The sequence below is a fragment of the Theobroma umbraticum genome, unplaced genomic scaffold (assembly GCF_002168275.2).
Source record: "Theobroma umbraticum cultivar Fairchild unplaced genomic scaffold, ASM216827v3 scaffold_228.0, whole genome shotgun sequence".
NCBI classification, from domain to species: Eukaryota; Viridiplantae; Streptophyta; class Magnoliopsida; order Malvales; family Malvaceae; genus Theobroma; species Theobroma umbraticum.
This window is the reverse complement of record NW_018397274.1, coordinates 2,404,244-2,421,107: the sequence shown is the minus strand read 5'-3', so window position 1 is coordinate 2,421,107 and position 16,864 is coordinate 2,404,244. Positions and strand designations below refer to the sequence as shown.

Here is a 16,864-nt window from a genome sequence, read left to right as displayed (position 1 = left end):
TATATATATATATATAGAATTCTCTGTTAATACGGAATTGATATAGTGAGAGCAAATTCGCTCGCTCCTAACATATTTACAGAAGTCTCTTCCGTCTACCCTCTTATTCATGTTTAAATATTTCCTCGTCATTTCCAGGATGACTGCTTCAGAATGCCGCCGCCATCACTTCTAGCTTTGGACCCTTTTTTAACTGGTTTCCACGCCCTGAGGGAGATTTAAGACTTGGATTTGGAGACAGGTACCAAACTTTCTAAGCATTGATGCTCGGCCTCCTTGGAATTATTCGACCTTATCTCTAGTTTCTCAAAATCAATAATAATAACAATCATTGAAGTAGCTTTCAACTTTTCCTTAGTCTATCTGCCTCATCTACAACGAAGTTGATCATAGAAAGGTTAGCCTTATGTTTGGATTTGGTCTAGGTCCCTGTCACATGTAATAGTTGTCTTCTTGATATTTTCCCAAGAAAAATTGACGTTGGACTTCATGAAGAGAAAGATTAAGCAAATAAAAGTTGGGCTGCGGATGTAGATTCCGATACAAGTCAAGATAAAAGTGCTATATATGGTATTGAATACTTTAGTGCAATTGAAGACAATCTGATAAGGTGAAAACTCAAATATTTATTTCTCAAACTAATATCTAAACGTAAGCTAAGACCAATTTGTTCTTTTCTTGTGAGGAAAAGTCGTTTGATCAGATTAGGGGCAACAATCTCAAGTGATAATTATCTTAACCTGTTTTTTTATCTCAAGGAATATTTTTACGAAGACCACTAGCTTATTGTATAATACCAACAATGGAAAGTTAAATCAATTTTTAAATTTCATGTTTGTGGGGTGGTTGTGAGAACTGAGTCTTTTGCCATTTTATAATACCAACAATATAAAATTAAATTAATTATCTCTATATGTGTATATTTCAAATTTGTCCTCCTCAATGGGACCAAAAAAGAGAAGGCTGAAATTTATCATGCATTCACCAAGTTGGCATTATAAGTGGTTAGGGCATATCGATCAACTTAAGTTTATAAGTTTTTTAATTAATCCAATGGTGGGTTAGTAGTCATCTTAGTTCACTTTGAGTGGCTGTTTTAATAAATTATTAATTATCGCTTATAAAATAAAAGAAAATTATTTTTTCATGTAATTCAATATCACATATATAAAAAAAATTAAATAATTCATTCAATTTTTACTAGTATGTTAATTTAATTCCATGCATAAATTTAACAATCCCTTGGTTTAATAGCTATAAACCATAAAATGATAATGTCTAATCTATTCACTTCAAAAGACATGAGAAGATGACCAAACCAAAAGACAATCTTATAGAGAAGTTACTTATCATGTGGGGGAAAAATCTCATTTCTTTATCCATCTTTTTCTTATTTGGATATTCTAAAATTAAGTCTTTTCTAATACCTAATTCTCTCTTTATATATATATATATGTATTATTTCAAAATTATTAGCTTTTCCTGATGTTTTTAGCATTAAAAATCATGGTACATTAATTTTATAAAAAAAAACAAAATTTTTATATAAAATACACTAAAAATAATTTTTTAGTTTTCATAAAAATTAAATAAAGACAAATAATTAGGATCGATTGTCTATTACCATTTTTATTACAACAAATTAAGTACATCTAGGTTATCATTTTTGGTTCACCTTGTCTTAAATAAAAATAATAAGTAACCTTCTGATATCAAATTTTAATTACTCATCTCTATCTTTTTTCTTTTAAAAGCTAAGAAGTAAGAACCGAGAATCCTAATAGGTAAGCTGATAAGATTTGGGATTTGACACGTAGCCCTACAAAAATTGAGGTAAGCAGGAGGGGATTGCCCTGGCTTCCAAACATTAATAATTTATTTCTTTTGTTGACTCTATATTATTGCAAAAAATTGTTTTATTGAATTGATAAAATTCATTGTTTAATTTTAATATGAGAGATTAAATCATAATAAAATATACTTAATTTAGTCTAGATATAATTTATGTTTGATAGATGGGATGCAAAATGTCTTTTACATAATTAATCATGTCACCACTAAAACGAGGACATACTCAACGGAGAGGAAGAGATAATATTATTGCTTACTTAGATTACAGTATCCGGTTAAATTTAATGCTATAATATTGTTTGTTAAAGCATTTGTATATGTAATTATAAATAAATATAATTTCATAATACAAAATTTCTCTTATTATAACAGATTACGACATTAATGTAAAATCCTTTTTAGCTGCAAAAAATTGTCATCTGCAGCTGTAACATGAAAAGCAAACCATGACTCTTGGGCCAATAAAATAGCATAATTCCAATTACGTGCTGAAAAGTTATTTTGTCCATTTATTAAACAAGAATACAAAGCAATTGCTCATTAAGTTTTCACGTAATGTCCATATTCTAGTAATCTTAAGATTTAGGAGAATTGTGTGGTGCATTAACTAATTACTATTAAAAGTTTTATCATTTTGGAATCCTAGGAGAAAAAAACAAACACAGTCGTTTTCTTTTATTACATTTATTAGTCCTAAAAGGGAAAATGCACTCTTAGACTTATTATTAAATATGACATTATACAATATAAGAGACTAGTTAAACTCTAGTGCAGTGGGAAGCTGCGGTTGCCTCGAAAAGCCATTGGACCCTTTGTTCGTTGCATCTCAACCACCTCTCTCTCTTTTTGGACCCTTGGAAACCATGGTGTGAGCTTTAATCGAGAAAAACAGGCACCACGTTGATAGCAAAAACTGTCACCGGATTGCTACCGATCGAGCCAGATTCACAAGTTAATTGTGAGGCGAAGTTCACCCACTTCATCAGCCACCGCCAGAATCACTGTGTCTTTTTCCCAGCCCTGATGCATCTAAGATTGTGCCAAAATCTTTGAGAATTGGGTACTGATTTGGCAAATACGGCTCTACACAGGAGGAAGCTTCACGCTTGGAATGCCGACCTGAATCCAAGAAAAGTCATAAATTACTTTACCCCACAAATATTTCACGTGTCCCTTCTCCTATTGGCAGGATTTCCGATTATTTAAATTCTCAGATATTTCCAGTCTGTGTGATTTGCCGTTTTTTGCAGAGTTCACTCTCCCCCAAAACAATACCATGTCCGCCAGCGGATACGGGACAATCAACTACAGCTCTCTTCCTCTCACTCTCTCCCCTGTTTTCTTCCCTTCCAAACATCATGCTTTTCCCCACCAATTTTCCTCTATTTCACCCTTACCGTCCTTGTGATTATGCACCACAAACCCCAAACTTCTTCTGGCCGTATCTTCTTTTACATCCCTGGGAAATCCCACTTATTTTAGTGAACCAAATGACCTTTCTTTATGGTCAGGAAAATGTTTCCTTTGCCTGATTAGGAAGAAGCTTACTTGAGACATGGAAGAGCAAGCTGAGAACCAAGGCATCAGCAAGAAGAATGGAACCAGGAATATCATCTTTAGAAAGTACGAGATGGGGAGGGTTTTAGGCCAAGGCACCTTTGCCAAGGTCTACTACGGGAAAAACATTTCAACTCAAGAGAGTGTAGCCATCAAAGTTATCAACAAAGACCAAGTCAAGAAAGAAGGTTTCATGGAGCAGATAAAGCGAGAAATTGCGATCATGAGGTTGGTGCGCCACCCAAATGTTGTTGAGCTAAAAGAAGTCATGGCAACCAAAGCAAGAATCTTTTTCGTAATGGAATACGTCAAAGGAGGTGAATTGTTTGCTAAGGTAGCTAAGGGAAAGTTAAAGGAGGATTCAGCAAGGAAGTACTTTCAGCAAGTGGTTAGTGCAGTAGAGTTTTGTCACAGTCGTGGCGTGTTCCATCGTGATTTGAAGCCAGAGAATTTGCTATTGGACGAGAATGAGAACTTGAAAGTCACTGATTTTGGCCTCTCTGCTTTGCCAGAACAGCTCCGAAACGATGGTTTGCTGCACACGCAATGTGGCACTCCAGCTTACGTTGCGCCGGAGGTTTTGAGGAAGAAAGGTTATGATGGAGCCAAAGCTGACATTTGGTCTTGTGGGGTTATTCTGTTTGTTTTGCTGACAGGGTATTTGCCTTTCCAAGCTGAAAATGTTATGAAGATGTACAGGAAAGTTTTCAAGGCAGAATATGAGTTCCCACCCTGGATTTCAAACGATGCAAGGAGATTAATTTCGAAGCTGCTTGTTGCTGACCCTGTAAAGAGGATTACAATTCCAGGAATAATGCGAAACCCCTGGTTCCGAAAGGGTTTTACAAAGGCTGTTGTAGTTTCAACTGAAGAGTCATCGGCAGAAATTGGCGACGAGGGTGACATTGAGAGCAGTGGAGAGATGGAAATGGCAACGACGAAATCATCACCACCTTTCTACAACGCGTTTGAATTAGTATCGTCGATGTCATCAGGATTTGACTTGTCAAACTTGTTCGAGAGCAAAACGAAGCCAGCTTCTCTATTTACATCCAAATGTTCAGCTTCAGCGATCATGGCAAGGCTTGAATCCATGGCAAAGAAGTTGAATTTCAGGGTGTTGACTATGAAGGAATTCAAGGTTAAAATGCAAGGGAAAACGGAGGGAAGGAAAGGAAAACTAGCCGTGACGGCGGAGGTTTTCGAGGTAGTGCCCGAGGTAGCGGTGGTGGAGTTCTCCAAGTCCGCTGGTGACACTCTCGAGTACAACAGGTTTTGCGAGGAAGACATGAGGCCAGCCCTTAGGGACATAGTGTGGAGTTGGCAAGGTGAAAATAGCTGTCACTAATGGCAAATACTTGTGCCTTGATAACCCTTGTTTTTGTTTGTAATATATAGACTTTATCCCTTAACCTGGTTTTCTTATCGTATGTGTTATTGGATCTTAGATAAATATATACAAGTAGATGTTTCAATATTTTGAGGCATGATCAGATGAGATTTGTACATGAATTATTAGTCGGAGAAATAAGAATGGTATTTTAGTTTCAAAGATTGAAGATAAATTTTATTAATTTATTATAAGTGATATATATTTAATAATAAATTGAAAATTTTTTTAAAAAATGTGGTTAAAAAATAATTATAAGACCGTTACCATATCGGTTATGCCAATATATGTCTTTGATCATCTATTCTATGTGGCGATGGTTGGATTATGCGATGAGTGGTGGCTCCAGATCGGGCCCAAAATATGCTCACTTTACTTTGTTCCATGTCCAGAGCATAGACAAAAGTTTCAACTTCCTAGGCTATTCTCCTATTGTCATTTTACTAGAAGAAGATCGTTAGCTTTCTACAAAAGAACAATAAAAAGATAATTTGTTGAGAAAATTATGAAAAATATCCTTTTTAATAAATTTACTTCAAAAATTATTTTTAGATAATTTTTGACATGACATAATAAGAATACCTTTTAAATCATTTAATCCAACTTAAATGGTTTTGGTTTTTTTCTCCTTTCTTGTCATTCAAATAAAAAATTCAAAATTAAATCTCGATTTAACTATCTCGCCGTCCAACTCTCTAACTTCATCAGGGTCTATATCTCGTCATCCAACTCTCCAACGCCATTGAGATCTATATCACCATCCAACTTTCTCACCAGCCCAAAGTGCATAAATGACATTAAGTTAGTTGTTATGGGTTCTTGGGTTTATTTTTTTATATTCATAGAACACAAAAGTTGATGGGTAAATTATATGATTTTGGAAGCTTAAATCTGGTTGAGAGTAGCGAAATCAATTAGTTTACAGGCGATACGTGAATATTTATTAGGCATTGCATCACTGAATATTAAGGTGTGTGACTGGATGTTAGGCATAGCCTGATTGATTATTAGGAATGGTAACCTATTTATTTAGCATTACATGACTGAATATTAGACAATGTGGGATTAGATAAAAAGTGTTGCGAGACTATATTTTAGAAATTCCGTGAGTTGTGCATTCCGTGACAAGGTTTTAGGAATTGCTTGATTAGTTTGTAGGCATTGTGTGATTGGTTTTTAGTAATTGAATTGTTTTATCTACCTAAGGTTGAAACTGATTATCAACTAATTCGGTCCCCTTAATAAAAAATTTTGTAAAATTACAAGAGAATTAAGAATACTTAATAACCAATTCAATCCCCTTAATTCCATTTATATCAATGTAGAAAACCATTCAAATTCGACTGACACAGAACTCTGAAATTCTCTTTAAAGCACTTAATGCATCGATTTACAAACTAACCATATTCATTAGAAAACAAGCCTAAAACCATTGAACACTCTTCCAATAGTCAGCATTCATGCCTATAAATAAAAGGAACCATTATCCATTTGAATCAAAATCATCTAAAGGAAAATCTCAAAATTCTCATGGCTTTCAATCATTCCAAATGCGAAACTGAGAAAGGGGTTACCACTGAAGAAGAAGGTATCCTCGACAATGTTATAGCATATTTCGTTAAGTTGATGGACCAAATTGAGAACATGGAGAAGGACATGCATGGGTTGATGGATAAGATGCTGATTAGGACAGAAGTCCTGAAGACAGAAATTTTAGGCAATAACAAGATTCTAACTGAAATTTATGAAATAGTATATGAGATTAAAAAGAAATGAACCATGGTTCATATGTTGTATCATCTGCTTTTTTTCAGCTAATGAATAAAAATATTAATTTATCACATATTTTCCATGAAATGAGTTACTGTGTTTAATTTCTATTATATTGAATAACTTGGTTACTTACCATAATTTCTTAATTTCTATTTATATAAGAGAAGCAAAGGTATGATGCCAAAAGTTGGAATATTATTTTGTTTATAGACATTAAGTGAATGGATATTATGCATTGTGTGAATGGATATTATGCATTGTTTGAATAGATTTTAGGTATTACATGTCTAGTTTTTATGCATTCCGTGACTAGCTTTTATGTATTGCGTGACGTAGGGTCAATGTGTTATTTGGTATTTTGGCATAACGTGAATGGATGTTATGCTTTGCGTAACTTATTGTTAGGTATTACAAAATTGGGTTATAGGCACTACGTGAATTGTGTAACGCATATCTTATTTTAAGACAATTCTTGACTACATTTTAGGCATTACGTGACTGATTTTTATGTATTCTGTGACTTCTTGTTATGTATTGTGTGATGTTGGACTAATACATGACTGGTTATGTTGGCATAACGTGAATGGATATTAGGCATTGAATGACTTATTATTAGGTATTGTGAGATTGACTTATAAGCGCTGCATGTATTGTGCAATGCATATTTTGTTTTAAGATATTACTTGACTACTTTTTAAGTATTGTGTTATTGGTTTTTATGTATTCCGTGACTTGTTGTTATGTATTGCGTAACGTTGGGCCACTACATGATTGGTTATATTGGCATAACGTGAGTGGATATTAGGCATTGAGTGACTTATTATTAGGTATTGCGAAACTGGCTTGTAGGTGTTACGTGAATTGTGCAATGCATATTTTAGTTTGAGACATTCATTGACTACTTTTTAGGCACTACATGATTGGTTTTTATGAATTGCATAACATTGGGTCAATATGTGACTAGTTATTTTGACATAACGTGAGTGGATGTTAAGCATTGATTGACGTATTATTAGGTATTGTGAAACTAACGGTGCATGACTTGTGTAATTTATCTCTTGTTTTGAGGTTTTTCTTTACTAGTTTTTAGGTATTGTGTGAATGTGTGTTAGACATTGCGAGACTGACTTTATGTTATTCCGTGACTTAGGCATTGCATAAGTGGTTTTTATGCATTAAAGGGTAATTTTTCATAAATTATCTTATTGTAATACTTATTTTCTATTAAATTTCAACGACCTGCCAAATGTGAATCTTATGATTACATACAGTGGTCATTGGGTTGATGACACTTACAAAGGTGATGAGATCCGAGTGAGGGGTGTTGGGAATGATTTGTCATTTTCGGGCCTAGTGAAGCTGGTTGAAAATGTTGTTAAGGTCAAGTCACATAATAACAAAATCGAGCAACATATATTGCTCGATCATGTCGTAGGGGTTTCGCATGTAGTTATCAGGGATGATGAAGATGTAGCAAGTATTCTACTAGAAAAGAGGGCAGTTGTTGTGTTTGTGACAATTTAAGGCATGAAATGCAAACGATATTCCACATGAACACGGTATCCAACATAGTAATCACCCACAACAAAATGTTAATTATTCTGATATACCACACCATGCATTTCCTAACAAACAACCATGGAAATCACGTTTAACGTATGATGATAATGCATATGATAAATTGAAGATGTTATTGAAGAGGACGACATGGCGGATTGGAATGATGAGTTACAAAATATTATTAAGATGATTACATTAGCGAACATGATGATTGTTCAGAGGACGATAAAGGTAAGCACAACAATATTCTGGATTGCATTCATGCAAATGGCAGTACAAGACATGCCACAACTGTTGTGTTAGAAAAGGTTCAATGTGATGACCATGCCACAATTGTTGAATTGGAAGATGCTGAATGCGTTAACCCTATTTACAACAACCCTATTGTACTGGAGAACAGCATTCATTCGCTTGATGACAGTGATTAAGAGAGGGTAAATATAGGGGTATCTTATCAATGGATTATTCCAGGTGTAGATATTATATCCTTCTAAACAGTTACGACTGAGGAGTCCAGATTAATAGACAACCACTTATATCGCGAAAAGTGTTTCCATTAAAAGCTGAATTAAAATGAGCTTTGAGCATGTTGACATTAAAAGAGCATTTCGATATTAGAGTTAAAAACTTATGTCATGCTTGTTTGGAGGTTGCTTATAAGGAGAAGGCATGCAAGTTTGCTTTGTATGCACAAAGTTGCCTAAGGGAAAATATTGGCAAGTTCAGACATTCTAGATGATACACATATATACTATTTATGGTTTGCAAGGTGGGTATCGAGCTACAAATGTAAGGTTAATTGGTGAGCTTATCTCCACTAAGCTATAAGGAAATAATGTAACACCATTAAGACCTAAGGAAATAATAGAAAAGATGAATCAAAAATGGGAATTTCTATCCCTATATGGTAAAGCTTGGCAAGCAAAGGAGTATGCGAAGAGTCTTGTTTTCGGTCCCCTAAAAGAGTCATTCCAACTCCTCCCCTCATATTTCCATATATGGGAATGTAAAAATCTTGGTAGTGTCATGGCTGTCACTATGGATGAGGAATAACGATTCAAATATTGTTTCTGAGTGTTCAGGGCATGTTTTCGGGGGTTCAATGCTATAATGCGACTTGTAGTTGTTCACATCTGAAAGGTAGATTCAAGGGTATTCTATTTGTTATAGTATGCAAAGATGCGATTGAGCAGATATATCCAACTGCATTTGGCATTGGCCACATGGAAGCCAAAGAGTCTTGGTCGTGGTTTCTTATCTAATTACGTCGTGCGATTGGTTGTCTTGAAAATAAAATGTTCATTTCTGATCAGCATCTTGGCATTAAGAATGCAATTGAGAAAGAGTTAATGGATGCGTACCATGATCTATACAATTACCACTTAGGGAAAAATGTTAAAAATAGGTTCAAATGAGAAGATGTTGCTATGATTTTCACCTTGGCCACCAACTGCTACAGCCTTGCTGATTTTAACAGACATATGAATCAGTTGAAACAGCTTTACAAACCTGCTTACGACAACCTTATGATATTAGGCCTTAAGAGATGGACATGTGCATGGTCACCGGTAAGGCGTTACAAGCTCATGACATCCAACATTGCGGAGTGTATTAACTTTTGTTTGAGGCAGGAAAGAAAAATGCCAATAACCATTTTGATCGAGTGCATCAGAGGCATGTTCCAACATTAGTTCCATGACCAGCACAATAAGGCATTGAATTTGACCACGCCACTTAGCCTTTGGGCTTTCAATCTATTGAACATACGGCTCAATGAAACATGTCACTTTTCCACACAACCAATGGATCGAGTGGAGTTCTAAGTTATAGGCTAGACTAAGGACATATGTTGGCTCCATAAGTTTTTAATAATAATAAAATATGCTCACTCATTAATGTCTAACTATACTACTTGAGTGTGCAGGTTAAAAATCCATGTCAGTAATAAATTAATCACTAGAAAGCAAATATCAAAACTCATTAGAATAAAAAGTTACAAATGAGTCACAAAACAGAAGCATCTTAGTCAGATAATCAATGGAGGTTAGTCAGATAATCAACGGAGTTAGTCAACTAAAATCCAAATATCAAGTTGGCCAGTTCAGAGACAGTAGGCTCTTAATCGGTTAAAGCCTTACTTAACTGATTAAGAAAGGAAAGCAAATTGCTAGATAGAGAAGACTTAGTGGACTAAGTAGCATCTTTAGTTAACTAAGAGCTCACTGCCAGAGAATTCAATTACCAAACAAATAAGACACGTAAATACAAGTGTATAAAATGATTTTTTTTTTGTTTCTACAACATTTGTTAACAATAAAATAGAATAAGTAGTGGTTGTGAGCTTTTATTGAAGTAGGGTTTGAAAATAATTCTATTGCAATTGATTTTATAATTTTTCTTTTGGAAAATGCAACTGGTTTTGTTTTAGTCCTATTAAAATTAGTTGTTGACTAATTGTTGTGGGATATTTAACTAAACAAAAAATTATTGTAAGGGTGAAATTATAAAAGTTCAAAAAAATAAAAATATGTTAGAAAACTTTTAAACTTTTTTGTATAGGCAAAATTAAAAAATTTCTAAAAGTAAAGAAAGTTATAAAACTTGTTAAATTATTAGAGGGGTAAAATTATAAAATTTTTAAAAAATACATATAAATTATAAAAATTCAAAAATTGTTTGAGGGGCAGGGGGCTTGCCCTTCCTCCCATCTGCCTCTAGTCTTAAGAGTTGAGTTGCTATACATAACAACTAGTCATGCAATTTCTAATACATAAAAGCTAATCACGCAATTATTATACTTAATTCTTTTCCTTGTTATTCAAAATGTTATTGTTTTGTCTCCTGGTTTCCTTAATACCCTAAACTCTAACCCATAATTCAACAAAAATCTCTTAAACCTATCTCTAGCTGTAAGTTCAACCCCTAAACTCAAACTTTTTTGCATAATCAAAATCAATGACCGTATCTTCTCTTACACCCGATGTTAGTGACAATGGCCACAAAATTAAGCGTGATGATGAATACTCTACTCTACGTTCAAAGAAGAAATGGAAACTGGCACTTGAATTGCCTACCTCATCAATTGGTTTTTCCATTGAATAAGGTAACACTCTGTCCTCGTCCTCACGGTTTAGGAAAAACACATATGCTGCTAAGTATAGTGTAATAGAGAATGCAATCATACGTAGACCTTGAGCATGACTTAAATACATTTTTTGACATAGATAAACTTAAGGGTCTAAGTACCTTTCCAAATATGGATTATAGCATAACTCTTGTTAGGAAATTTTACTCTAGCATATGCTGGGGTAAAAATAAATTTCAAAATCTTGGTAATTTTAATCCATATATTTTGAACATTTTTGAAAGGAATAAAGTTCATACTGTCTGACTTCAATATTAGGAAACTTTTGAAAACGAAGTATAGAGAGGGACAATCTAGACTTCTCCCATTTTATGAGCAATCGGCATATCGGCCATAGTGAGAAGATGAACAAAACTATTCATGACAAATTCATGTTTTGCTCATCATTTGCATTCTGTAATAGTTAGGCTGGTAAATAATTTTTTTGTGTCCACATTATAGGGAAGGATTAGTCTTTTAAGACATGTTAGCGTTGACGACATATGGATGATGGAATCAATTGAAACCTAATTGGGTGTGAATATTGCACAATATATGATTATCAAAATAAGAGGAGTTGCCTTACAGGGATGAGACGACTCTACCATACGGAAACATCATATCGACTCTTGTTAAGAAGAAAAGGATCTGATGTAATAGATATCTAGCTGATTGGACCAGTTGCAGGCCTCGTAAACTTTTTATTAGATAGCTCTTGAAAAAAGGATATGAGATGAGTGTTGATGAGTCATTCAACTTTGTTGAAGGTAGCCCTATTCATCTTGCCTATGATACTCCATCCATTAGTCCATCTAAAGTTATTCCAGATCCTGTTTCGAATGATGTGATGTATAATATATTTGTGAGAATTGATGAGAAACTCACTAACCAAACTAATAGAATGTAGACATTGGAATTAAGGATACAGAATGTTAAGAATCTTCTAATACAAAGAATAGATATAGCTGATCAGACAACATAAACGCGGCCAAAAGAAATAGATAGAGATGAGTTTTTTTTGAGATGAATCTAAGAGAAAAAGGAAGTCAGTTGTCATTGGTTCTTGCTGAGTCAAGCATAGCAGATGAAGATTTACATTTTGTGATTAAGGATACTGTAATTTGTTTGTTTAACAATTTGTGGTATTTTGGGTTTTTTTTTTATCAACATGTGGTTTAACTTTCATGTGTTTACTCATACTTCTGGTTAAGGGTTTAGGGTATTCAATTGGATATAATGTTATGATGGTTCTTAGGGTTAGGTTTTGGTTTGATATTATCCATCATAATTGCCTTACCCTGTTTCAAAGAATATGACACACAATAAATGAGTCCTATAATATCATATCAAATAGTCACGTAATTCTATATTAAATAGTCATGCGATTCTATATCAACTAATCTCGAGACTCTAAATCAAATAGTCATGTGATTCCATATTAACTAGTCATGTGATTCCAAATCAAATAATCAAGCAATTCCATATTAACTAGTCACGCGATTCTATGGTTACTAGTCACGTGATTCACTATCGACTAGTCACATGATTTCATATTTACCACTCAAGTGATTCAATATCAACTAGTCATGCGATTTTATATCAACTACTCGCATGATTCCATATTTACTAATCACGTGATTCAATATCAACTAGTCACTCGATTCTATATTAACTGGTCATGCGATTTCATATCAATGGTTTACGTGATTTCATATTTACTACTCACGCGATTCAATATCAACTAGTCATGTGATTCCAAATCAAATAGTCATGCAATTCCATATCAACTAGTCATGAGATTCCATATCAACTAGTCGCGCGATTCCATATCAACTAGTCGCGCGATTCAATATCAACTAGTCATACAATTCCATGCACACCATTCATGTAATTTATATGTCACATTACGACTATACCCCATTCACGTAATGTTCCCGCAATATTGACTAGTGTGGGCATCGCGTGACATGTTTATGTCAAGCAATGCAATTCAACATGTCATACACCTATAAAGTCATGGGGTTGGCTTATGTAAACTCAATAACTCTAGCATTGAAATTGCGTAAAATACTAACAAAATTTAAGATATGAATAAGAAAAGAATAATATTGTTATTGGACCCATATGTTTATCGCATCAATGAATACCGAACTGTTCTTATTGTCTTTCTTTTTATTAAGTAATATAAAAAAGAATAATTTATAAATGATACAACAAAGAATAATTTGTTAATGATACAACAAAAAATAATTTGGAAATGATACATAACAATGTTACTTTACATATTAGAAAAATGAATAAAAAAACTTAAAAAAATTAATAAGTCACACTATTTGCAAAAATCTTAAGGGCAAAACTTTTTTGAAGGTTGTCTATGGCATTTGCCTTCATGGTATGATCCTTGGAATCGATCAACCACTGCAATGAAGTGATAACCCAATCCCCTCAACTGTTCAAATCTTGCTATGCTAGGGTTTTTTCATTTAACTTATACCTCATTTGAGTAAAAGGTCATTTTTGACAACACGAGCCGACAAAGTACCCAGTTCAATGGCATATAAGGGGAAACAATGTTGTTAGTGGACTCATCTGCTCATCATGAAAGTCGAACTTCATTGCATTTGTTTGACTGTATGATTAGTCGACTAACGTCATACTTTATTTCAACAAGTCGATGTGCATTACCACCCAGTGGCCATTGAAAAAGCACGATATGAGAATTGAGTCAACCTCATGTCATGGCAAACCCCACGGAGGACTCCCACCCTTCGTATATTCAAGCAAATGTTCTAGCAATATTGCCTCAATCGGCTTGAATGTCTTTTCGATCAAGGGAGTTTGCATTTTTTTGCTCAGACCCAACAAAATAAGTTGTCAATTAAGTTACACACAATAGTTAGATGCCATTAACTAATGAACCCTACACAGTTGAATAATTATTACTTATTAAAATATACTTACATAGAGTAACTGTCAATAATGCATATTCTCTGTTGTAGAGTTGTGGATGGTGCTCGTGTGCCCGCTTACAAATGACGTTGATGCATTTATCAATGTGTCGGTTACCCAATAACTCAATCAACATCTCCAATCACTAGAAACAATCAAGGCCCTCCTACCTTTCAATGTCTAGAATGTTAACCCTGCATATATATAATACCCACATCAAAAGGTCTATGGAATCAATACACTAGAACCGTTAACCATAATATCGTGTATTGTTATCATTTTACCTGGCTTGTTTGTTTTTCATGAAGGACTTATATCTGTCCTTCAAATCATCTTTCACTTTGCTCTAAACTAATAGCGAGGTTAACGTATGGGCTTCGAAGGTATTTGCTACCTATGTTCACATGTGCATCTTTGACCTAAGGTGGAGGTGGAGTCTCGGGAGAAGGTGTGATCTAACCATGCTAAGGGGCCTTTGATGGAGTTAGAACAAGGGCAGGACACGAGGAAGTTGTAGTTGGACTACTCACAAGATAAAGTGCCTCTTCAACTTGAGATAGAGGTGGAGCTTCAGGAGAATTTGTGCGTTGACAATGTTAGCGGCCTCTGGTAGAGATGGGATAGGAGCAAGATGTGAGGAAGTCGTAGTTGGACTATTGACAAGATGATTTTCGATTAGTGTAGTGGGAGGTGAGCTTAGAGTCGATGCAATTGACTGATTTATGCCACCTACCTTATCAAGATCAACCCCAATACCGTTGCCCTCTTTGTTGGCACACTATCCTCTTCACCTATCAATCAACTCTACACAGTGAAAAAAATTAAACACATTAGAATAGTTTATACATCGTACATGGTATAACTCATGCAACAAAAAAAGATAAAAGCTCATACCTCGTAACGATCAGTCAGTTGACTGACAATCCAATCTTCCAACCCTTATATTGATTGTTGAATATCCAGATACAATGACTGCATTTGCAACTGCATCGTTAGCTAGATCTCCAACTGCATTACCCACTAGATCTCTAATTGCATTGCTTGCATATGAATCTACATGTCTTGCTCAACCTCCATCCTCAATAACTGCATCTGCAGTTTCATGTCCATCTGTATTTTCATCCTCATTGACTGTAAGTCTTTTTTCCACTATGTCTGCATCTGTTGCATCTCTTGCTTAAAGCTTATTGTCATTTAAGGACACAACAGCGGGTTATACGCTTAAGCATGAGGGGCAATAGCAAAAGCAGAAAGAGGAGCAGTGTGAGGAGTCATAGTAATAGCAACAAGAGTAGTAGCATGAAGAACATCAAGAGAAGTAGCATCGAGAGTAGCATAAGGAAGAGCAGTAAAAAAAGCAGCATAAAGAGCAGCAAGAGGAGAATCAAGAGCCTCGCAGCACCGAGGGCTTTAGCAGTAGCGAACAAGGAATAGACATCTTCGTCCGTGGTGCAACTCCACTTAACATCTTATCTTACCATACTTTTCTGTTTGCGGTCCATTACCTTCCTCTTTTTCTAGGGATTGAATTTTGATTAACCCTCCAACTCCCATAATAGAATATATTACTACCTCTCGGATATATTGACTTCAATGCTAGCCCAATATGTAATCAACATCTTTTAAGCAGTGGGCTTTAAGGTCCTGACTACATGCAACTATACCAAAACATACATTGCCATTAGGTTTAACCCTAGCTACCTTATGACAAAAAAATAAACTTAAATAAAATAAAAAATATAATTTCTTTACTTACCTTGCCGTTTCTCTCCAAACCTGTAATATTGATGTGGAAGCCTATTGGCCTCTCGTTACACTGTCATTTCAGCATTCTTGGACAAACTTGTCCAAACTGGCATTACCTTCCAAACAAGATTCGAATATCAGGAATTGCTTCTAATGCCCAAAACTACACATCAATTGTGAAACATTTTACTCACCTCATAAAATCTTATGTGAAAGGAATAATGATAAATATTAAAGTATGGCACACTACTTGAAACACCCATATAAATCTAAGAGGTGGTAATGTTTCTTCACTACTATTCCTACCACTGAAGGTTCGAAACCCCTTATCAAGTAATCGACAATCAGACTCGAAACACATGTGCCATATGGGAAACCATTTCAGTCATCGATGTTCTCGACCACTGACAACAACCATGGAATCATTGATCATCTATAGTCTTAACCAAATAAAACATTGCTCGTAATCAAACAAGGGTCATCTTGGTCATGCTTCCCTTTTGTTGAAACTACCCTCCCTTGAATGTTTCTAAAACTTGTTGTATCTTCACCTCGCTCCTCGATCCTAATATTGCTGGTGAATTCCTTTAGGGATGGCCTCATAAAGATTGATAATAAGGGCTGGTAGGGTACCAAACTTTAATCCTGTCACCAGGTAGAACTCCTTCTTCGAGAACTAAGCCTTCATTTTGCCTATGGTAAACCATAACTCACCCTATATGGCACCAGGTTCATTGATTCTGCGTAGTGTTAGGTTGTGCATGAGACTGGCGCAGAATAAACTCTTCTCTGATTTAACGTTCATCATATGCCCAAAGCATGTTCTCTTAAAGGCTTTCAACTTATTTACTTTGTATAGCATCTCATGTATCACATGTAGATGCAACCACTTACAATAGATGTTAATGCCAAAG

The 16,864-nt window shown here is 34.8% G+C and overlaps 1 pseudogene; it reads left to right on the top strand.

Moving 5' to 3' along the window:
* The first annotated feature begins 2,551 nt into the window (after positions 1-2,551).
* LOC110427196 (CBL-interacting serine/threonine-protein kinase 25 pseudogene) lies at positions 2,552-4,901 on the top strand (annotated as a pseudogene).
* Positions 4,902-16,864: the final 11,963 nt, after the last annotated feature.